This window comes from Neomonachus schauinslandi, chromosome 6 (assembly GCF_002201575.2).
Source record: "Neomonachus schauinslandi chromosome 6, ASM220157v2, whole genome shotgun sequence".
NCBI lineage: Eukaryota > Metazoa > Chordata > Mammalia > Carnivora > Phocidae > Neomonachus > Neomonachus schauinslandi.
The window spans coordinates 64352359-64377873 of NC_058408.1; the positions used below are offsets into that span (position 1 = coordinate 64352359).

The 25515-nt window shown below is 45.6% G+C and overlaps 1 protein-coding gene and 1 pseudogene across 2 annotated transcripts in view; both read right to left on the bottom strand.

Annotated features, from left to right (window-relative positions):
• The window catches only part of SMYD3 (SET and MYND domain containing 3), a 713184-nt gene that overhangs the window by 193331 nt on the left and 494338 nt on the right, over positions 1–25515 (bottom strand). The gene's annotated exons all lie outside the window — the stretch shown is intronic.
• Positions 9440–9598, bottom strand: LOC123325120 (annotated as a pseudogene).

Sequence of the window (25515 nt, forward strand, 5' to 3'; positions counted from 1 at the left end):
GGAAAAGAGCAAGGTAACTTACTTTTTGTCACACCGCTAAGTCTTTACTCCGTTTGAATGCTATTAGCATCAATGGGAGATTTTATTACCTCTCAAAGTGTGTGTAAAACCCAAGTGTCTCTAAAAAGTACACTTTGTTGACATTTATCATAAGGACTATTAAAACAACATATAGGGGCGCCTGGGTGGCTCAGTCGTTAAGCGTCTGCCTTTGGCCCACGTCATGATCCCAGGGTCCTGGGATCGAGCCCTGCATCGGGCTCCCTGCTCCGCGGGAAGCCTGCTTTTCCCTCTCCCGCTCCCCCCGCTTGTGTTCCCTCTCTCGCTGTGTCTCTCTCTGTCAAATAAATAAAATCTTTAAAAAAAAATATATTAAAACAACATATAAAAATGTCAATGTTTCATTTGAATACCTAGTTGCACTCAAACTAGCTATTGCACAATTTTAGTTTACACAGGCTATTAACAGAACACACACTCTGGTCTGATTAAACCGCATTATTCGTCCTGAGGGAAAATCCGATGCTGCTTCGTGGTAGGCCACTAACACTTAAAACAATGCTTTATGAACCCTACTTCACAGATGAGAGATCTCAGGCTTGGGAAGATGAGAAACTTGTCCAAAGTGACATGCTGGCAAGTGACCAAAGGGATGCAGACCCCAAAGCCCAGCTGAGGGCAAGTCTGCCGTGAACGCTCTGCTGTCCTTCCAGGCGCAGCTGCGCTATCATCGACCCACCTCCTCTGAGATGACCGCCAGGCTTGCAGTGCCTCTGACCCACCCCTCGCTGTAACTGTCCCAAGTGAGCAGCAGGCACTGATCTGAATGTCCTCTGACCCCAGGCCATCCCTAGAATGTTTTAATAAGACTCTCATAACCAGATTGTCTTCTTGTCCTCACCTCTATCTCCTGAAAGCTGAGGTCAAGGAGATCAGATTATGATTCATTAGGATTACACTACATTTTGACTCTGCTGCTCAGTCATGAAACACGCCAGCTGGCTGGGTAAGTCCGGTGGCTGGAGATGTGCTTCTAAAGCCACAAGCGAGTTAATATGCACTCAGTTCCTCTGTAAGCTCACTGTTCTATGACAATGACAAAGCGTTCCCTGGCGATGTGGTGAAGAGAGCACAAGTTTTCGGAATCAGACACAGCCGAGTTAGACTCTGTGCCTTCCCCCCTAAAACCTGGTGATCTTGGGCAAATCAAGTAAATGAACCTCTCCAAGTTCAATGTCCTCATCTGCAAAACGTACAGAAAAATGCCTGCACCATGGGATGTGCTGGAAAGTGCTAGTTGTTCACCGACACTTGGTCTTCCCTGCTCCCGGGGCTCAGGAAGGAACTACTTTTCCAGGTCCCCCCCCCCCCAGCCCCAGGATCAGGCTTGGCCACATGACTAAGTTCTCTCCAGTGGAACGTGAGTGGGCTCGCCCCTCCTGGGTTTTCTTTGCTCCTTCTCGTTGGAGAGAGCCTATGATGACAAGCCCCTCAGGGATGGTAGAGAAACACCATCCCAGGAACCTGGGCACTAAGGAACAGCATGGAGCAGAGCCACTCATGAACTTGGACCATTCACAACGTGCCATTGGTGAGGAAGAAATAAACATCGGTCTCTTTCCAGCTGTCGCCTATTGCCGAGTCCCTTTGTTAGAGGAGCCCGACTTACCTTAACCAGCACAGTATGTATTAGCACCTAGCCCACTGCCGGGCGTTCTATACACAAATGAGGACCCCACCTGCCACTGTAACTGTCCCCACCCCGCTGCCCACACGGGCCGAGGGGCCCCACGGCCACACACCCCACTGCTGCCCTCGGCTACAGAAGGGCAGAGTCGTGAAGTGAGGGTGCCTCCAGGGGAGGACGAAGCCCAAACTTGCAACGGTACAGAAACCACCTTCAAACGGTCTTTGATACAACTGCCATCCTCTTTGCTGCTTCTGCTGGGATTCTAATCCTGTTTCTGAGGTTATAGTTTCTGAGGTCAGAAGTTTGCAGACACAGCCCTGGAAGGGATTTCAGGAGGCCACGGAACCCGGGGCATCTGTGTCGTGCACATGGTCTTCAGCCAACCTACAAATATTTATTAAACACCAGCTAGGTCCCTCCCACATGTCTGCTAAATGATGGAGGTGCAGACATTAGCTTCTCCCTTCCGCTTCCACTAGACTTTTATCCAAATAAAGTCAGGTGAAAATAAGTAACTTATTGTGGACATCTGGAAGGGGAAAAGGGAGAGGGCTAACAGCCACCCTCTCTGTCAGGGCTGGCTTCTGCTAAGGGGGCCACTTGGCCAGGCACACGCCCCCAGTCCCCCCCGCCCCGCCCACATCTCTCAGAGCCGTGTCTCCCGCTGGGAGTGTCCCAGCCGTGACACTCATTTTCTCTAAAACTGCGTTTCGGTGAGCAGAAGTCTCTGTCAGTGACATTCTTCAATTTAACATGACTCCATGCTGTCCCCAAACCTATCCTTCCCTCCCTCCTTCCCATCTCATCAACCCAAAGGCTCAGATCAGAAGCCTGAGAGAGGGCAAAAACCTTCCTCTTTCTCTCTGTTTCTCACCCATCGGATCCAGTTCATCAGAGCCCAGACCATTCTGCCTCCAGACAGTGTCCTGAATCTGCTCACTTCTTTTCATCTCCCATGCCAACCTCCTAGTGAAAGCGAATTCGTCTCCTGTGCTACTTTAACCACCTCGTACTCAGCCTACACTCCTGACCCCTCAGATCTATTCTGCACATAGTATCAAAATCATGTTTTTAAAACATGAATTAGATGTTCACGGTCACGCTCGTGTTTTAAACCTTTCAATGGCCTTCCACTGCTTTGGAATAAAATGCAAACTTCTCCAAATGGCCTCCGAGGCTCTGCTTGATCCGGCCCTGCCTGCTACCCACTGCGCAATTCCTGCTCTCCCTCCTCTTCTCCACGCTTGCTCCCTCAGGCAGCTTAAACACACCACCTTTGTAGGGAGTCCATCCCTGGTCACAAAATTCAAAGTAGTTTTCTTTAATACTCTCTCCATTGCATGATAATACTGTCTTTCGTTTGCTCTCCACCTACCCCAAATTGTACTAGTTCTTTATTTCTTTTTGACTTGTCATTAATATCTCTGAAAGGTAAGCTCCAGGAAAGCAGGGGTCATACTACTTTTATTTACTTATTTATTTTTTTGAGAGAGAGAGAGAGCACATGTGTGCATAAGCAGGGGTGGAGAGGGGCAGAGGGAGAGGGAGAGAGAGAATCTTAAGCAGGCTCCACGCCCAGTGTGAAGCCCAGACACGGGGCTCGATCTCACAACCTTGAAATCATGACCTGAGCCAAAATCAAGAGTCAGATGCTTAACCGACTCAACCAACCAGGCGCCCCGGAAGTCATACTGCCTTTACAGTGTGTGCTCGCTCTCACCCTCAGCCTGTCCATATATGCTCTTTTCATCCTTGCCCAAACCCCAGGTGGTAGGGACTAATATCTTCATTTTACAGATGAAGAAATCCAAGAGAAAGAGAAGTTAAACACGTGCTTCGGGTCATGCAGCCAGTGAGAAGCAGAGCCAAGTCCAAGCCAGGAAGTCGTGCCCAGAGTCCACGTCCCTCATTATGCTACCATTTATGCCTATTATAATGCAGTGGGCCTGGCCCACTGGAGGAGCCAATCAACGCTGGCTCCATGAATGATCAAGTAAACTCTTCTAAGTCTGAACATCTGAGAAATGTGGCATCTTTATGCGTTCCTTTGCCCATCCCTTGTTCTATCATTTATATTCGTATGCATACTTTCACCCCTAATGTATAAGCCCCTCTAGGGCAAGAATCACTTTTCATCCATCTTCATGTCTCTCATGGTATCCAACATAATGGCGGGTGCTCGGAAAGTTTGCTGAGCATTTAAAGGTTAGTAGAAATTAACCAGAATGGCAATAGACTAAAAGTCAACTAAGTGTTCCTGTAAAACAATAAGTACCAACGGTTGCCCTTTGTCATTTTCGTCCCTTACAAAGTTAATTTGGTCCTATAGGTATTCTGGGTTTAAAAAGCCCTTTTACAGAGTGGGCTTTCTACCCCATGAGTGAGTAGGAATCATCTTTATTGGGAGAAATTAAGTGGGAGAGCGGGAGAAGGAGAACTATTCCCGGAGCTTTCTTAGAGTCTGTCCTAAATGCAATAGCGCAGGCGGCAAGCATGCTGGTCAGCATGAGCTGCTCCCTGCCCCACCTCTGCCGGGTTCCCAGTATCCACTCCCTCCCAGCGTTTCTCCCAACTCCTGCTAACCCACACGGTGCCCAGGGCTGAAGAGTCTTTTCCCCGGAAACACGCGGGAAAGGGACTAAAAATACAGGGCAGTATAGCCCACCCTCAAATATCCACCTTTCCCAGTGGGATGTGCCTTCTAATATGGGGCAGGAACCCTTTAGCGAAGAGAATAAACTCAGCTTCATAGTGAAGCAAATCAGATGACTGGAAATCTGTCGTTCAAACCTTCTCTCTCGCCACCACCACCACGCTACCAAACAGAAACATCTGGAAGGCAGGACAGTCGACTCAAATGCCCAAGGAGGCCAGCAGCCACAGAGACTTGTGACTCTCTTCCAGAGTAAAGTAATGGGAGAGGTGGGGGTGAACAGGGAACTCTACCCTATCTAAAGGTGTCTGTTTGGGGCGCCTGGGTGGCTCAGTCGTTAAGCTTTCTGCCTTCAGCTCAGGTCATGATCCCAGGGTCCTGGGATCGAGCCCCACATCGGGCTCCCTGCTCTGCGGGAAGCCTGCTTCTCCCTCTCCCACTCCCCCTGCTTGTGTTCCCTCTCTCGCTGTGTCTCTGTCAAATAAATAAAATCTTTTAAAAAATAAAAATAAAGGTGTCTGTTGAAAAAAGATATGTTGAAGCCCCAACCCCGAGTATCTCAGTATATGACTGGGCGACAGGGTCACTGTAGATGGGATCAGTTAAACGAGGTCCTGCTGGAGCCGGTGCCCCTACTCCAGTGTGACCGGTGATCCTCGTTAAGAAGGACGCAGGAGGAGAGACACAGGACTCCGCAGGAAGGTGCAGGCAGAGATCGGAGTGACGCATCTAGGAGCCAAGAGACAGCGAAGAGAGACAGCGAGGAGAGCCAGCTGTCGCCAGTCCCGAGAGACAGCAACGGAGCAGACGTTCTCCAAACCCTGACAGGGGCCAACTCTGCGGACACCCCGTTTGTGGTACTTCGTTCTGGCAGCCCGTGGAAAGGAATAGTGTCCAAATTCAAATTTCTAAAAAAAACCTGTGTTGGCCAAACACATCTGTGGGCTGGATCCAGCTTCGAATATCCCAGGCATAGTGAGCACTTTTGTCAAAAAATAAAAATGCTGTTAACAAAACGTTTTCGTTTTTGTTTTTTTGTAAAAAGAAAAAAAAAAAAAAGCAATCTCCCGGAGGTTACACCTTCGCATACATACTTATAAAGAGCAGAATTATCTTCTAGAGCCTGGCGGGTGGAAGCACAGTCAGAGTCAGACTGCCTGGGCTCAGACGCTAGCCCTGCTCCCGGTCAGCTGTGGGGGCGGATTCCTGCGTCTTCTCCTCGCCCGGAAGCAGGGCGGTAACCTGCCTGAGGCAGGTAACCTAACCTGAGACAGTAACCTGCCTCGCAGACGGGCGCGTGGCATGCTGGGAAGCCGTGTGAATTACACAGAGGGAGGGGCCACGGTCCAGGCCGCGCGGTCTCTGTTACAGGCGGTATCACTTGATTGCATTTCACTGAGCGTTATTATCGACTGGCTTTATTGTGAACTCATCTAGCACGGGGCTGGGGTCTTGGTCATTCTCAGCTTCCTTGCTTCAGTGGGACAGGGAGTCAGACACAACCGGGGAAGGAAGGCAGAACTTTCTTCATCTATTTGACTCCTGTGCCTGTGAACTTCCCGAGGGTCAGACCCAAATCCTGAATCACCCATAGGACCCAGCTGAAAGGTTACGCACAGCTGGAGGTAGGTCTGCGGCACCACCGTTCCCTCGAGCGGGAATGGGAGCAGGAATTTGGGCCTGGGTTTGTCTGTTTCCTTTCTGCTTCTCCTACACACATGACAGGTAGAGCAAATCAGGGTGATACACCCTCACTGAGGAGTCTGAGAAAACCTACTAAACCCAAGGCAGAGAAAATAATACCAAGCACATGACAAATGCAGCCGTCAATAATTTTGCAATAACCAGCAAATGCTGAGAAATGCACTTTGTCTCTACTGCTGCCTGGTGAGATGCCTGAGGGCATGGGAAACAAAATCCCAGTCCAGATGTGGGATACAGAAGCTGTCCACTGGATTGCCGGCATTATCTGGACAAAGCTGTGATACGTCGGCCACCTGTTTTGTAAATAAAGTTTTATTGCTACTCAGCCCTGCCCATTAACTAAAGTACCGTCTGTGGCTGCTTTTGTGTTCAAGCATAGAGTAGAATAGTTATAACAAAAACTCAGAAAGCCCCAAAAGCCTAAAATATTTACTATCTTGTCTTTTACAAAAAAGTTTCCCAAGCCCTCATCTGAATTTTCCCACTGTGATTCTGCTAAACATCAAGCTCTCAGGGAACAGAGACCTTGTCTGTCTGGCTCAGATCTCTGTCTCTGATGCCTCAAATACCTGCTTTTAGGTATGAAGATGGAGCTGAATAAATGTTGAGATTATACGACGGGTAGTGCGAGAGGATGCCCACTGGGCCGGGCCAGTGTCCAGAGCTCTGTCCCTGCTGAGAGGCCTGACCATAAGGATCTGGGAGCTGCCACTGGATGCCCCTCGGTTAACTAACTACCTAGGAGCCCTCCGTGAGCACCAACTTAGACAAACAAGCGGGGCATAATCACTACAAGAATTCAATAATGCTGAGTTGTCAGGACAGATTAAACCTAACTAAGAAGCACCTTTCAAAGTCCCTTTTCTATATATATATGTGTGTGTATATATATATATATATATATATATATATATGCATTTACATTAGGAATGTTTGAAGGGAATAAACACTTGCAAAGCAGTTCAAATGTAAGGATTCCTTTACACAGAGGAACCCAAAACAGCTGTCAGAAGCCAAACAGTTATAAACACAAATGCTCAAGGTACTGAGGGAAAAAAAAGATTTTCAGATTGGAAAGAAAAAGCCTCATCTATCCTGCCATAACAAAAGCAAAGAAAGAAACGGAAAAGCCAGACATTTCCTGAGAAAGATCCTTCAGTGTTAATATTAAAAGCATGTGCAAGTTCTGGCTCCAATAAAATTGTTTATGGTTAGGTTTAAAGTAAGAAAGGGTCCTTTAACTTGGAAAATGATCACACAGAACGTGTCGCATAAAGAAAGAATTCGCTATTATTTTTCTCTATTTTTTCCGCTCACTCTAAAGAACTATTGCTTCCATCCACATGTCTTCAAGGCACGCTCGGACAGGAGCCTCTCCTGGTCTTCTCTCTGGGCTGGCTGTGGTTACATCCAGGGTCCCCGGGACCCTGAGCACTGGGGCACCTTCTTGTCAGGAGGTTCGTGGAGCTATGACTCTCCTACATAACCAAGGCATATTCTCCCGTAAAGTTTTTTTGGGTAATACTGAGTTCCCATCTTTAAAGGCAGTGGAGGTTTTAATTACAGTGATGATAAGATCACATTTAGATTTAAATAAAGGTGGCATTTATTGCCTCGGTTTCTGATGAAATATGAAAAAAATCAAAATGTCAGTCTGAAGGGTGACCTGATATAACAGTAAAAGGATTATTTGTAAGTTAAATACTCTATCAAAGAAATCCTGATATAACAAGTTTTCTTTAATTAATTCCCTCTTAAACCCACTTAATTCATATTTCATTCATATCCCCTGCAATAAAAAATCTGGGTACTACAGAAAAATGTCATGGCATGGTCCATATAAACTGTTCCTATAACATTCAGAGAGTCTATTTATTCCATAGGATGAGCAAAAAAATCACACAAGGATTGATTCATTAGACCTGCTTTGAAGAGTGTTATATTCCAGTTAGAAGAGGATTTTCCTATTTCATTCATTCATTTATTTACTTATTTGAGAGAGAAAGAGAGAGAGCAAGCATGAGCGGGGGGAGGGGCAAAGGGAGAGGGAGAAGAAGACTTTCCGTGGAGCAGGGAGCCTGATGCGGGACTCGATCCCAGGACCCTGAGATCATGACCTCAGCCGAAGGCAGATGCTGAACCGACTGAGCCACCCAAGCGCCCTCCCTATTTCTCTTGCAGTCACACCATAAGAGATATGGTCCAGCATTTCCTAAAAGACTCTTGAAGGCCCTGGGGCTCTGCATGGAGGTAGCTGATGTCTCACCTTGACCTTGCTCCCCTGCTACCTGCTGAGAACACGTGATACTGAAGGTCTAACAGACACCGAGTGTCCCCTCTTCCTCACCTGACCTTATTTTGCCACAACCTTCAGGATATTATTTCCAGTTCTAACATCCGCCCTTGGGGGATGGTGTGCCTCTATTAGAATTAATATAAATGCACTTTCATCAAAAAGTGCATCCTTAAGCCAAAATGCTGCTTCTCTGTCAAACTCCTTCACAAGACTGAAATCCTACAATGAAATGACAACCACTTTTCATGACCAGCTAAGAAACCCATCTGAGGAGATCAAAAGTCCAGGCTCTATGGGCTCTTGGGAGTCCTGACCAGATGCCCACAGCAGATTTTTACACGGTTTGACTTTTCTTCTTAAACGAGCTGTGCTGATCTTCCCTTGTTTGTTTCAAACCTGTGTGGGAGTGTTAATAAAATCGAACATCCGTAAGTCTCTCCGATTGGTATGATGGATCCCTGCTTCAATTGTCTTCTTTGTTCTGCTTCTTGGTGATGTGATTTCAGCCATCTCTCCGAAGTTTCCAATGATTTAAGGAAATGATATAAAAGCACCATTGAAACCACAAACAAACACAAAGTCCCAAACATCTAAAGACTGAGTCTCCAAATACATAGTATGATGGGATAGTTTTGGTTCGAAGGGATCAGGAACCAGTAAGGAAGATATTTTGCTGCTGGTGAGAAGGGCCAAAAGAAATAAGGAACAGGATGAGAGAAAGAATAAGGTATATTTCAGCTTAAAACTACTCACATTCTAGTTCAACCGGGAGGCACTATTTCCAAAACCTAAATGTGTATGCATTTGAATGGGTTTAATCAACCCTACTCTTACCCCAGGATCTTTCAGTAGACAAAGCTGCTTCCTGTTTCTACAAGAAAAATTATGCAATCGGGAGCAAACTCCCCCAGCTTCACAAAAACACACCATGAGTCTATTTGTACCTGTGCCCTTGCAGAAGCATCCTCCCTTCCCGGGCAAGGTATGTGTACCACCTGGGCTCTGGATCCCACCCCTCCTCTCCCTCGAGGACAGGACTTCTCAAACTGGGAGTGTGCATCAGAATCACCTGGAGGGCTTCTTAAACCCACCCTGGCCCAAACCCAGAGTTTCTGACTCAGGAGATCTGATGTGGGTATTGATAATTTACTTTTCTAACAAATTTCCAGGTGACGTTGATACTGTTGGTTCCAATTAGCAATAATCACGCCTCGGATAAACCTCATTGGCTACGATACTGCCACTGCGCAAAGCTGATACTGTTGGTTCCAGACCAAGCATTGAGAAACACGATCCTAAGAACTGCTACACTGATTTTGCCCTTTCATCCCAGATTCCTGAGCCTCTCCCTCCAGGCTGCTTCTTGTCCTAAGCATATAAACATGTTCAAATTTCTCTCATCTTAAAACACAAGCAAAAATCTCCTTTGACCTCATCGGGAATGGGCTAGTATATATCTCTCTCTTCTTTATGTATTCAAATGCTTAAAGGAATGTTCTCCATACACCACCTTCTTCCTTCCGACTTACTCCTTCCTGCTCTGCAACCTGACATCTGCTCTCTGTCAAGCCCACCAAACACACACCTGCCAGGTCCTGCATCAACTGGAGTTTGCAAGTCAATGGATACTCAAGTATCTACCTTACACAGTCTTTCTGCTCTATCTGGCATTGCTCACCTGTCCAAATGGCATTCCCTCCTCCTCTGGGTCTTGTAACATCTCTCCATCCTGGGTCTCCTATCACCTCACCGCCCCCACACCCCCGTCCCTTTTTGGTCTCCTTTTTAGAAGTGTCCGCTTTCACCATCCCCTTAAGGTTGATAGTCCTTCAGGCCCTGTCCTTGGCCCTCTTCTTTTCACTGTATACTTTTTTTAAAAGATTTATTTATTTATTTTAGAGAGGGCACGTGCGCGTGCAAGCAGGGGAAGAAGCAGAGGGAGAGGGACAAGCAGACTCCCTGCTGAGAGTGGAGCCCAATGCAGGGCTTGATCCCGGGAACCCAAGACCATGATCTGATCTGAAATCCCGTCGGATGCTTAACCCACTGTGCCACCCAGGTGCCCCCACTGTACATATTTTGCCTGAGAATGCTCATCTATACCTGTATCTCTAACTCACATCGACATCCTGATGACTCTCAAGTCTAGACCTCTCTCTTAAACTTCAAATTCATATAACAGTCATCAGTTAGACAATTCCTTCTATTTGTCCAAAAGGCACCTCAAAGACATCAATGCCTAAAAGTGAACCCATTACCTTCTACCAAATTCCTGTTCTCCTCCTTTATCTTAATGCCCTCCCAATTACTCAGTCATGCAAAGCAGTCCTTAAGGACAAGCATGTCTTCATGTCTCATGCTCAATCATATCCCAAGTCTGTCCAATCCACCTGCTAAGTATATCTCAAATCTGTCCCTTTGTTCCCATCTCTGTGACCTCTGCCCCAACTTCGGTCAACATCATCTCATCTGGACAGGTGAGATGGCCACACCATTCAGGCGTCCTGACTTCTAGCTCCCTCTACCTAATCTCCACATTGCACAGACTGGGATCTTTGAATCACACCTGCTAATCCTCTATGCAAGAAATTGCTCAGTGGCTCCCATTACCACTGAAATAGTTTCTACATCTTCTGCAAGGCACTCAGAGCTTTCAATGTTTGCATCCTTCCTATCTCTCTGACCTCATTTCTAGTCACCCCCTTCTCATATTTTAAGCTCTAGCATTGCCATGTGACATGTCACATTCTCTCACATCTAAAAACTTCTGTATATCCTATTCCCTCTGCCTGGAAAACTGTTTCTCTGTAAAACCCTTGCGCCAGTATGCTCTTCTTTACAAAACCTTCCCCAGTCCTCTTGGATTTAGGTCCCTCTCCTGTTCCCACTCTACTGGGAACTTGCCCTTGTGAAAGAAATCATCTGTTCGCAAGCCTATCATTACACTAGACTGGAAGGTTCTCAGAAGTAAGTCTTTGAATCTCTCATGCGGACAATACCTGGCTCAAAATATGAGCCCTACTAAAAATAATTTTTAGATAACATTGTCGGTGACTCTGAACAAGGGAACACACACATTTCAAGGTCACCTGAAATACTAAATTTTAGCCAGTCAATGTCATAGATTTATTTCACTTCAATTAGAACATGTTAAATCTCTTGTTCACGTCACCTCTTCCAGGAATGCGAGGAGACACAGACACTAGATTTGGGGATGCTTAGGAGTCTGCTAAAATTTTTTTTGAAGAGGAGCGCCTGGGTGGCTCAGTCAGGATGCTTAACTGACTGGGCCACCAAGGCGCCCCAACCTTACAGATATTTTAAAGAAAACTAGTTCCGATGGGCACAGCAAATAAACATGTATTTGGGGCTCAAGAAACAAAAATGAATAGAACTAAATGAACATACTTGCATTTTCTGTAAATGTCACTGCATGTGTGCAGCAAGCTGGAAGGTCCACCTATCCCGTTTCAAATTAGTCATCGCTTGTAGCTGGATAGGAAAATGCTGACAGATCTGTACTAGATAAAAGAGATCACAGCAGTCTTGGAAACAACCCACTTTTATGATGAAACCAACTCTTACATCCATCCATGCCTCCAAACACAGCTTAGGCCTGAGACCAAGTTGAAGAATGTCCAAAAAAATCTTGAAGAATCCAGATGTTCCTGTAATCATCACTGATAAATTTCCCAAGAGAAAAGAACTTAAACAAAGATGGGAAATTCCAAGATTCAATACCAGAGAACATTTGCATGCAGAGAATCCTTGCACTCAGGCCTCAGGAAATCATGGTCCTATTGTTCACTGACGTGGTCAGATGTCTAGAGTTTTGTGCTGAGGTACACCCTCCCAGACACCACCCTTCTAGAAAGTGGAGGGGAATCACACAGGGGCAAAAAGACACAGACACAGAAAACACACTCTTAAAAAGAACTGAAGGAAGCAGGGAAGTTTAACAATTATTAGTAACAAGGGATACCCTCTGAATCCCTTCTGTGTGCCCGCATCATGCTGAGAGCACCACGTGCGTGGTCTTCACCTATTCCTCACAATACCTCATTGTCTAGAGGTTGCGTTATTATTCCCAGGTTACAAAGGAGAAAACAAAGGAGTTATTAAGAAACTTGCCCAAGGTACAGGACTTAGAAACATGGAAAGGGGAGTTGAACTCTTCTGATTCCGAAGCCCCAGCTCTTGAGAGAGAAGAGATTGGCTATATTCTAGAGTAGGGGTTACCAAAGCCATTTGTGCTAGAGAATCAACTCTGGAGCTTTTTGAAAAACAATACAATTTCTGGGGTGCCTGGATGGCTCAGTTAGTTAAGCGACCAACTCTTGATCTCAGCTCAGGTCTTGATCTCAGGATCGTAAGTTCAAGCCCCATACTGAACACTGGGCGAGGAGCCTCTACCTAAAAAGAAACAAAAACCCAAAACAAAACAAAACAAAACAAACAATTTCCAAGGTCCCACAACCAGATTCTGATTCAATTGAACTGGCATAGAGACCAGGAAACTATATTTTTATAATGGTCTCCCTCAGAACTCCAATGCTCTCCTGGGTCTGAGAACCACCGCTCCAGACACACACACACAAACACACACACACAGCCCCCAGCCCTAACAATCAGAAGTTCCCAAATATGGTCACAGCTGTACTGGAACAGAGCTCAATCCCTGGAAATAGCGGTTGTTGGTTCCAGTCCTCGTTTGGCCATTTCCTAGGCAGGCAGCCTTGGTCAAGTCATTTTCTCTCTGGTCTCAGTTTTCTCCACTGGAAATGATGGAAGATTACTTCCCTCAAAAAACTGTCATTAACCACTTTCTTACACCATACACAAAAATAAATTCAAAATGGATGAAAGACCTAAATGTGAGACAGGAATCCATCAAGATCCCAGAGGAGAACACAGGCAGAAACCTCTTTGACCTCGGCCATAGCAACTTCTTGTTAGACATGTCTCCAGAGGCAAGGGAAACAAAAGCAAAAATGAACTATTGGGACCTCATCAGGATAAAAAGCTTCTGCATAGCAAAGGAAATGGTCAATGAAACTAAAAGGCAACCTACGGAATGGGAGAAGATATTTGCAAATGACGTATCAGATAAAGGGCTAGTATCCAAGATCTTCTAAAGAACTTATTGAACTCAACACCCCAAAACCAAAATATCCCGTCAAGAGATGGGCAAAAAACATGAACAGATACTTCTCCAAAGAAGACCTACAAATGGCCAACAGACTTATGAAAAAATGCTCAACATCACTTGGCATCAGGGAAATACAACTCAAAACCACAATGAGATACCACCTTACACCAGTCAGAATGGCTAAAATTAACAAGACAGGGAACAACAAATGTTGGTGAGGATGTGGAAAAAGGAGAACCCTCTTACACTGTTGGTGGGAATGCAAGCTGGTGAAGCCACTCTGGAAAACTGTATGGAAGCTCCTCAAAAAGTGAAAAACAGAACTACTCTATGACCCAGCAATTGCACTACTCAGTATTTATCAAAAGGGTACAAAAACAGTGATTCAAAGGAGCACCTGCACCCCAATTTTATAGCAGACATGTAGTAAACTTCCCCTGATTCATTAAATACCAGACAACTGGTTAGCAGGATACACGGGGTGACCATAACACTGCCACACGTTCCTGGAGTCTTGCCTTCTGCCTTGAAAGAATCAAGGAGAAACCTATTCTCTATCTTGCATGGTTGATCTCCAATTACAAGTGGTTTTTTTCTTTCTCTCCAAGTTCAATTCAGGTGTGATAAGGTTTGTGATGATGTAGGTGGTTTACAGTCTTTTCCAACTGTATTAAACTACTCAGATCTTAACTTGTGCAATCAAGGTAGAAAACTCAGGTCCTCTTGATACCCTACCATAAGTTATCTTCAGTGATCTCTGAGAAGATGTAAGGACACCTTCTCCTCTTCTGTCATACATCACAACGCTAAATTCTAACATCATCCTATATTACCTATGTTGGGAGGTTTTTCTCCTATGTTTGTTGTATTTCCCTTTTTTTTTTTTTCTCAAGTGAGGAAAGTGGTTAAGACAGAGGAACTCTGCCCTAGTGCTGATTCCCCGGTCCTAAATCTGGACCTCGCATGAAATGTCTGGATCTGCCATGGTTTCATATGAAACCTTCCTCCAAGGGAAGGAAATACACACCATAAACTGGAGTCGATGTGCTCAAATTTCAACACTCAATCACATTCTCAGGAACTAGGAGATACCCCACAATTCAAAGTCCCCCCTAATAAGGATCACCTTGGTCTGGAGGAATGGGGCCATAAACCAAGGAGGGAGAGTGGCCTTTAGAAGCTGGAAGCAGATTCTCACCCTAGAGTTTCCAGAAAGAAATGCAGCCATGTCAATACCTTGCTTGTGGGACTTGTGTTGAACTTCAGACCTACAGAACCATAAGATAATCAATGTGTGGTTCTTAGAGCCACTGAGTTTGTGACAATTTGTTATGACAGTAATAGAACACTAATACACTGACTTTCCCATACAGGTGACTGCTAACTCTTTGGGATCCAGAGCAGCCTCTTTCCAAATTGAGTGGGGCTATTTCAAAGAAACCCTTAGGTTTAGGTTTATCAAACGTGAAGCATGATAATAGAGCATGGTCATAAGTTGAGGTCAAGTTAGGAAAAAGAAAACACTATTTGAATTTAACAAGGATCCAAAGAAGAGGAAAATTCAGGTAACTACTCCAATATGAATCTCAAACATCCCTTTCATATTCACAAAACAGACCTGAATAGGTAGATGCCTCCCTTTAACTAAAACACCTTCTCTTCTTTTCTTTAAATAAAATGCATTTATTCATTAACTCAACACATAATTACAAAGCCCCTTCCATGGGCCTGGCACTGTGGCAAGTCCTGACAAAGGGCTACCTTCAAGATGCTTACAATCTATGTGAGCTAGGGCAAGCATAGAAATAAATTCTTCACATCTTAGTTCATCAATGCTAAAATAGAAAATAGGAGTAGAATCACAGCTTAAAAATTATATCATTATAGACAGATGTATAGATTAAGAGCTAAACCATGTGTATTTATCACCTATCGCTAATAACACACTTGTTGCTTAAAGCAACAAACATTATTTCACCCAGTTTTGGGGCTCAGGAGTCTGGGAGTGGCTTAGCCACTGGCTCAGAGTGTTTCACGAGGTTGCAGTGAAGCTGTCAGCAGGGACCGCAGCCAATTCAAGGCTGGACAAAGGCTGGAGGAGGCATTCCCAAGTTCACTCGTGGGGTTTCTGGCACACCTCAGGTTCTCACTGGCTGTCTGCCAGAGGCTCAGTGGCCCACCATGTGGACTTCTCCATAGGGCCACTATGAAAAGGCGGGCAGCTTCCCTCCAAGTAAGTGACCCAAGAAAGAGAACGACCGACAACAGAAGCCAATGCCCCATTATAATCTTATTTCAGAAATGGCATGCCATCATTTCTGCCATATTCTATTGGTCACACAGACCAACTCTGGCCCAAGTGGGAGAGGATATCCCCAGATTTGAGTATCTGGAGGCAGGAAACACTGGTGGCCATGTTGGAGGCTGGCCATAACACCACGTTCTTCCAAAACATCTCAACAAGGGAAGCCAAGCAGAATGAAAAGCCCCATACATCTAATCACTATAGCTGCTTAGAAAGTAGTTTAATTCTATTTTTATTTATTTATTTGAGCCCCAACGTGGGGCTTGAACTCACAACCCTGAGATCAAGAGTAGCACGCTCTACCAACTGAGCCAGCCAGGTGCCCCGAAAAGAGTTTTAAATTCTAAAGTGCAGAAAGGAATCCAAAGGGTTTTGCCCATTCTGGTTGGTCCCTTATTGTTCTCTCAGCTTCTCCTGGCCGCTCCTTCCCCTCAAAAACATAAAATGTTAGAATAGCTTCCTTTATGCTTATATCTCCAAGTCACATAAGTAGCAATTTTAAAGTGGAAATTGCAGTCCGATCCTAAACCCAGGGAAAATCTGCCCACGCCATTAAGTGCTTCCTAGCCTATACTTTAGGGACTACTCTGTGATTATCATTATTTACACCCTTCCCCAGATGTCTCCTGTGTGTTTCAAGATCGGAGTTTGGTCCAACAAATTGAAGGCAGCGGAGTCAGTGGACGGGGACTGGCACTCTGGGGTAAAGGTGCTCAACGACGGACGGGCACCCGGCACTTGGGGTTTCTTATGAAACTACGCATTTGGACATGCTGGCCGACAAGAGGGGGGATGGAAAGGTTACTCTCGCTCAAGATCAGCCGTTTGGAGGAACGTTCTTTCCCCTGACCTGGTCCTCTGGTGTGCACGCTCTCCAGAGACATCTTGGCACCAGGAGCCCCCAGGCCAGGCCCCCTCACCACCACAGTCATCTCTCCTCCTGTTTGGGGCCAGAGTTATACTTCCCTGAGGCATTTTTGGCCTCGTTTCAGAAACAGGAAAGGCCCTAGTCATGAAGTGAGGTATTGTGCCCTTCGTCAGGAACACATGTTGTTTTCATTCACCCATCACTGCCCCCGATCCACAGGCCCAACCACAAAACCAGGAGGTGTGCAGTGACAGAAAGTAAAAGACAGAAATTAAAAAAAAAAAAAAAAGATACTGTCAAAGGGACAAAGGTAAAAAGCTAATCTTCAAAAAAAAAAATTCTTTAAAACTACAAATAAATAAATAGAGCAAAACACACGATTCGCCTGGATGCTCCTAATGCCCACTTTCTAAACACACTTCCGTGCTTGTTAATACTGCCCGTCAGAGGGGGCTTCACAAGCCTCAGGAGCAGCCGAGGGGCACATGGCAGCAGAGAGACCAACGCAAGGGGGTAAAGACGAGGTGCAGCCCCGAATCTATCACGGGTTCGTGTACCATCCATATGACTGCCACTCAGATGGCAAAGATTTCACCTGAGCTGGTTTGTGCACCTAACAAAGGAGAGAGCAGTAACACACTCGTGGGATCCAACCATGCTTGATAAGTCTTTCCAGATTACACAATTAAGGGCTGCGGGGCTGGGTGGTATTTTGAGACATTCTTCTGTACTCAGAGCATTGCCTCCTCCTTTTGTTCCCACGGGGCACACTTGCCCAGTGCCTCCGGGGAGGGAGTGGGGGGCTCAGGGAGGCCTGAAGGTCTAGGTGAGCAGGGGCCTGGCAGCCCAGCTTCCCCAGGAGGAGGGGATGGTGAGCAGAGCCCCGCACACCTTCACAGACTCCCAAGTCCTGCGTGTGGCAGGGAAGCGTCCACAAGCCCCTGGGCCTGCAGGGAGGGTGGGCTGAGAGACGCGAGCCCCTAACAGCTTGGTTCGGGGGAGGACCCCAGACACTTGAGAGGGAGGGGGGGTTTTCCACCACCCTAGTGCAAAGAGGCATCTGCCGCAGATTGGACAACTTCACAGAAAAGATTTTAAATGTGATTTCTTGCACACCCCAGTTTTTGGTCTAAGATTTATACTCATTACCATTTCTAATCTTCCAATACCTAATAGCTTTCCAGCAGTTAACAACATCCAATGTAATAAATGTTTAATAACTTTTCTTGTTTTACTCTACAAACATACATATATATAAGTATATTTGTATATATTACAAATATACTTATATATATAAAAGCCATCTCCTCTGACACACATTGTGGTGCTCTAATGAAAAGAGAATCGGCAGGGGTGCCTGGGTGGCTCAGTTGGTTAAGCGTCTGCCTTTGGCTCAGGTCACGATCCCAGTGTCCTGGGATCGAGTCTCACATCTGGCTCTGCTCAGCGGGGAGCCTGCTTCTCCCTCTGCCTCTGCCACTCCCCCTGCTTGTGCTCTCTCTCTCTCTCAAATAAATAAAAACTTAAAAAAAAAAAGAAAAAAAGCATTGGCAGGCATGTTCTGAAATGATTTTCTCTCCACTGCTGGGCACATAAAGGACGCTCAATGAAAACCTGTTGGCTGACGGTGACAGCGTCCAGAGCAGCTCCCAACTCCCCCAGACTCTTGCAATCAACAGCACACACCTGCCAGCTCGTTGGCCAGGATCAGGGGTGTAGTATGTTGGGATGAATGAACCTTTTCTCTATGCAAAATTAATGTGTTTGCACAGAATACAATTCATGATATGGGTGTGACTTTAAATACTGTGAGCTAACCACTTGAGGATGAAACAGATAAACCCGTGAGGGCTGGGCCTGTGTCTCTCTGGTTACCTAATGCAGAGTTCCAGAGTCTAGAAGAGTTCCAGACACTGTAGGAATTCAGTAGGTATCTGACAAACGTGGACAGTCACAAGACACAAGACCTCTACCTCCAAGTAGGAAATATAAAGTAGAGGTGGCTTCCACAGACACAGCCAAGGGCAGGATTCAAGAGCCCAACCAAATCAAGGGCCGGCTGGCTTTCCAGGGTCCCCATCCAAACTGGAGACACTTCTACAGACATCAAAAGTTCAAAGCCCGCAGGAGGGAGGCCGCATGGAGAGGAAAGAGCAATTTATCAGCCCTGGACTTAAACTTCCTCCAGCTCCTTCCTATTGTTCAGCAAGATATGTCTGTGCTTTGGATGAAGGATACTGTCCCACGTACTGTAGTGCTAACATGACCTACATTCCAGAAAAGTTCTGACTTATGAACTGGTACCGAGCCTGCATCAGCTGGTGCAGAATGCCACGGCGACTGTTTTGGGGGGATGTGCAGAGGGAGTGATTCTCCTCGGGTGCATCACCATCAGCTCTGGCTCTCCTAGAGCCTCTGAACTCACTTCAGGTAATGGTCTTAATCAAAGAACTGACATTCTGGCCCTACACCATGAGATGCTTAATGAAGTTATTTAAGGATGCCAAATAGGGGAAGTCCCCTTGAAAAGGCAAAGCAAAAGGAAAAGAAAGAGAAAGAAAGACTGATTTGTTAAAAGACCTCTCCGAGCAACTGAGTCACCCGAGCGTTAATCAAAGGTGACTGGGAATGTCACTGGGGGATGGGTCCCTGGAGAACTGAGTTCCCTGTGAAAACCACAGAGTGAACCTCTTTCTTTCAGCTGGATGTTACCGAGCTTCTAGTCTGAGCACGCGTTGCGCTGTGAGCCACAGAAGGCTCCCTCTCTCCTCAAGAAGCTTCTGATAGATGTTACCAGCTAACATTTTGATTAGCAATGCACTTTCATCTCATGTAGTCTCATTTAATCTGAGCTGTGAATCAGCGGCAGGGATTATTTTCCCCGAGAAAAACTGAGACGTGGGCTGTGCAGTGAAGGCCTCGTGCCAGGTCACTCAGCTCTGCAAACGGCACGGCTTAATAAGGACGGCAGCCCACATTCCTGGTTTCCAGGGCCGCAGAGCACCCAAGAGCGCCCAGGAAGCAGGAGCCAAGTCAAGGCAGCCGGGAGTACATGAGGACAGAGGAGGAAGGACAAAGGTGAGGGGTCAGGACGGGGGCCCTGCATGTCAGGGAGTGAGCAGAACCGCCTGGAGCGGGACCAGCCGCTATCTGGTGCATCTTCAAGCCCCAAACTGCCATGAAGAGATAACAGCTTTCTTTGGCAGGCGCTCAGACAGGAGGTTATGCGTAGGCACTTTTCTGGCAATGTCCAGACAAACCAACCTCTCTCCGATCCAAGCTGAAAGCTTTGACAATAACAGAGTTGGCAGACAAGGAAATCCTAAGGGTGGCATTCCTCCAGGGAAAACGTTATGCTGAACCGGGGCCAGGGCGGCAGACACCTGTGAGCAAGTGAATTCCAGAATGTGCAGTCATGGGCTGCCTCCCCTGAGGCTGGGCGGCTGGCCTCTCCTTGGGAAAGAAAAGAAGACCAGGAGATGTCTTCCCACCAGCATCCCCGAGCAGGTGACACCCGCCGCACACACACCTCTCAACTGCCTTTTGGGAGGGCATGGAGATCATTAGCCCTGGATAAAAAGTATCAGGAAACTTCATTTTCTGAACTCCTGGAGTTTTGAAACCTGATGCATTTATCAAGACCCCCTTCCTGGGACACCCGCGTGGCTCAGCTGGTTAAGTGTCTGCCTTCAGCTTAGGTCATGATCCCATTGTCCTGGGATCAAGTCCCACATCGGGCTCCTTGCTCAGGGGGGAGCCTTCTTCTCCCTCTCCCTCTGCCTGCCGCTCCCCCTGCTTGTGATCTCTCTATCTCTCTCTCTGACAAAGAAATAAATAAAATCTTTAAAAAAAAAAGACCCCCTTCTTGCTGAATAAATAATTCTAAGTCAGTGACCTTCCAAAGGACTCATGTCTGATATACAGTTTGAGGTCTTCAATTTTGATTATAAATTGCTGTATTTAATAGCTGTAATTCTAGCAAGAGACTATGTGACGACCACAGTGAGCTACCACCTCTTACCCATTAGGAAGGCTATTAACACAAAAATAAATACCAAATGTTCGTGAAGGTGTGAGCAACCAGAACCCTTCTGCATGGCTGAGAGGAATGGAAAATAGCACAGCTGCTGTGGAAAACCATTGGTTGGGGCCCCAGAGAACTAAGCATAGAATCACCATGTGACCCAGCAATCCCACTTCTAGGTATATACCTGAAGGGATTAAAGGCAGAAACTCAAACAGATATATGTACGCCAATATTCATGGCAGCACTATTCACAAGAGCCAAAATGTGGAAACACCCCAAGTGTCTGTGGACAGATGAATGGATAAACCAAATGTGGTGCCTCCATACAATGGGCTCTTATTCAGCCACAAGAAGAAATGCAGTTCTGACACCTGCTACACCACGGAGGAACCTTGAAGACAGTATGCTAAGTGACAGAAGCCAGACACAGAAGGATGAAGAGAATACTCCAATTATAGACACAGAAAGTAGATAAGAGATTACCAGGGACAGGGGGAGTTGGATGGGGGGATTATTGCTTAATGGGGTACAGTTTCTGTTTGGGGTGATAAGAAGGTTTTGGAAATAGTGGTGATGGTTGTGCAACATTGTGAATGTGATTAATGCCACTGAACTGTATATTTAAAAATGCCTGAAATGGCAAATTTTGTGTTATGTATATTCTACCACAATAAAGACAAATAACCAACCAAACATGAACTAAAACGTAACAGAGAAATCAATGTGGAAATTAAAAAAAAAAAAAAAAAAAAAATATATAAAGAGCTTACTCAAGAAATATTTTTAAAAGCTAAAAACAGAACTACCCTATGACCCAGCAATTGTACTACTAGGTATTTACCCAAAGGGTACAAAAATACAGATTTGAAGGGGCACATGCACCCTGATGTTTATAGCAGCATTATAATAGCCGAATTATGGAGAGAGCCCAAATGTCCATCTAGTGATGAATGGATAAAAAAGTTGTGGTACATATACACAATGGAATATTACTCATCCATCAAAAAGAATGAAATTTTGCCATTTGAAATGACATGGATGGAGCTAGAGGGTATTACGCTAAGCAAAACAAGTCAGTCAAAAACAAATACCCTATGATTTCACTCATATCTGGAATTTAAGAAACAAAACATGAACATGGGGAAGGGGAAAAAAAAGAGAGGGAAGCAAACCATAAGAGACTCTTAATGATAGAGAACAAACTGAGGGGTGATGGAGGGAGGTGGGCGGGGGACGGGCTAGATGGGGGATGGGGATTAAGGATGGCACCTGCTGTGATGAGCACTGGGTGTTGTACGTTAAGTGATGAATCACTGAATTCTGCTCCTGAAACCAATATTACACTACATGTTAACTAACTAGAATCTAAACAAAAACTTGGGGGGAAAAAAGAAACTTTTTTTTTTTAAAAAAAGGGACTGTGTTAATGGCACACTCTGTTGTCATAAAGTTAATTTCCAATGCTGGAAGAAACACAGGAAAGTGGGAATATTCGCAACAGTGCTAAATTAACTATATTGACATAGTACTTATTCTAAACCAGGAATTCTCTTAAGGGCTATCCACATATTAACTCTTATAATCCTCATAATAATCCCTTGATATAGGGTCTATTGTTAGCCCATTTCAAAGTTAATGATTCTGAGACACCTAAAAGTTAAATTAACTTCCCCAAGGTCATATAACCCGTAAGTGACAGAGCCTGAATTTAAACCTAAAAAGTCTGGACCTAGAGTCTTCATTTTAACAACTAAGCCTCTTCTTGTCAGTATAAAAGACATAAAGGTGAGTCCAAAAAAAAAAAAAAAAAGGATAGGGATGTACAAATAATTATTGGCTAACTCAAGTTAAAGAGACAGATAAGGGCTAATGAGACCCGGCATATTACTCTTCTTTCAAAATCAAACATTAACTGTTGAGTAAATAAGCACAGGATACCATTGCTGTTTTGGGCTCCCCAAGTCCCCTCAGGAAGATGAAGAATAAAGCAGAAAGAGCGCCAGACTTGAGGTTATAAAATCTGGTTTAAATTCCTGGCTCTGTCACTTATTTTATCTGCTTATTCATTTGGCAAGCATTTATCGGCTGTCTGTCTGCTGGGCACGGGCAACAGGCTGGCTAGTTCACTTAGAGTTTCAAATCCTAGTCGAATGAGAGAAGCTAGGAGTGTTCTTGACTCCCATTTCCGCGTGATAATAGTTGACTGAAGACATTTTCTCTTGCTTAATTCCTCAGAATAGATTCTCGATAATGATCAGATATATAAATCTCGGTGCTTGTTTTTCCAATGAAGGCACTGTGCCTGCCAGACTGTGGACAAATAGGCACAAACAGCTACCTTGTTGCTTCTGCCCCTCCCTGTTTCCTACCCTGGGGCCAGCCAGATGATGACACACGGCAGGCCCTGCTAAGTGTCAGATCTTTGCTCTTCTTCCCAGAAGAGGTGGGGAGAGGAGAGGAGAGAAAGGAGAAAGGGGAAAAAGAACCTGGAAGAAGAAAAGGAAACAGGATATGAAGCCAGAGAAGCCAGAGATAGGGCTGTGGTCTGCAGGGGGCGCCCACCTTCCATTTCTCTCTAGAACACCCCACAGCATCAACCATGGCCCCACACTGAAAAGAACAGGATGCTTCTCTAGATCCCCAAAACCTGTTTTGGACCCAGGCCTGAGTCCAAAGGACTCATCCCTGTTTCTCACTCCCTCCCCATCTGGCCCCCACCACTACCAGGCACACGTTTCAATTATGACTTTGCAGCATGGCCAAAACAGTCATCAAGGAGTGTTCACTAATTAAGATAAAAGACAGCTCAAATACTAGGCCTACAGGCCCTATGCTGATCATTGGTTATTCATTGAATGAATCTTGTCTAGTAAATTGTAGGATTCGGGAAGGCAGAGAACATGCTTCAATATAACATGATATCAGTGAGTATTTGTTAAATTCATTCTCGGCTGATGTAGTGTTGGAAAACAAAAAGATCACATTTCTTTGAAAATGTATTCTACACAGACTGAATGTCTAGGTCACATAGAGACTGATTCGTTTCATCTAAGTAAGATTTGACTTAATTTTTCAAGTGCTGTGGTGGCAAGGGAAAGCCCACCCACAAACAACATGTTTACATTATTCACCCAGGTCTTATGTTATGCAATGGGGCCTTTGGTGGGCCTGCACCTCTGAAGCAGGTGAGGGTCAAGGTTAATATAAATGATCCTCCTACAGCCACCAGACATAACCACATTCAGGGTCATTTTAGGTCAGTTCCAAACACCGCCTTCCAACTCTTCACCTGAACTTCACTGTAATTTGTCAGTGTGAATGACATCTTGGAAAGTGTGGCTTCTGACGAGTGAGGAAGTCTTATTTCAATAGAAGATGAATTGCACGGAAGAGAAAATATGCCAGGCGAGTCCAAACATGCTTGACCACCTACAAGTCTGATTCCCATGAGCACCGCCTCCTCTTGCCAATCTATCTCCAACCTTAGAGAGTGCAGATGTTTTCAAAGTTTCTCCTTGCTCCGGGTACTATAAAGACTGTGTCCAGCCTCCTTCTAGAAACCAAAGGACATGGGGAATTCACCATGTTTGAAAGATGGGGAGTTTTGACTTTAGACACCATTGCCAAAATCTAAGCACCATGCCTATTTCCCATCATGTGATCCCGGGTTTTGCAAAGCTGTGGTTTGAAGACGGGAATGATAATAACCCCACACCACAGTGACAAACACTTTATGGGGAAGACTGAAATAGTTGAAATGATTTTCACGATCCTCTTTTGAACTATAAACGACAGTCAGACACAGGTCACACCTCTGAGTATTCAGAATTGCAGGCCATCAAATAACATTGGCTGATGGTTCCTCTCTTTGTCTGTCAAGACTCTTCCTCTTTGGAGCTTCCAGCTACTCAGAATAGAGCACCAAACTGACCAGGAGACATTGGGGTCCTCTGGATCTTTCTTTCCCCAAAGAAAGATTTCAGTGAGTATTTGTTAAATGACAGTGGGGTGGGGAGAGGAAATCCCTTATTTCTTCAAAAATAAAATCCCTTATTTCTTCAAAATAAGGGATTTAGACAGGGGCTCTGGCAGCTCCCTTTCAACTCTGCTTCTGGATGATGCCCAAGAAGATCAAGATGTTTGGTACACCCCTCACATTCGATATCCATGCCAGAGTCCCTATCCTTCCTCTGACTGTATTTGCTAGAACCAGACCCATCACTCTTGAGAAAGTACTAAATTCGTGATAGGGAAAAGCAGCAAGACAAGCCCACAAAGAGACCATGCCAGGAGTGAGGAAAGATTCCAGTCTGAAGGGCAAGATGATCATCTCCCTGCAAAGTAGCCCCCATAGTTGGTCCCATGCCTGGCTCACAGAGACAGTCTCGGGCTGTCACTGCACCATGTACGTGAGCTGTGCACCCACCCATCAAAGAGAAAACATGTGTGAAGAGTAAGGGAGAGGAGTGAAAGTTATAGGTAAAGAGGACTGGTGGGCGGGTATTAGGAAGAGAGGGAAAGGCGGTAAAGGGGCAAGGGAACAACAAGTGAAGGTGTGCAGGCACATAGAAAAAAATGGAACAGAACCAGAAGTGTGAAAAAACGATGTTATACTATGGGCTCTAATTCACACTTCCTTAGGCTCTGGGGGGATCCCAACAGAAGACAAAGTTCTCACATGCTTCTCAACCCCATTAGCGGGGCGGGGGGGGGGGGGGGGGGGGGGCGGCGGGGGGGACCCCCCACCACCCGCCGCAGCGGGGGGCGGGGGGCCGCGGCACGCACCAACGACATAATCCCCAATGGAAAAAAGAAGAAGGACG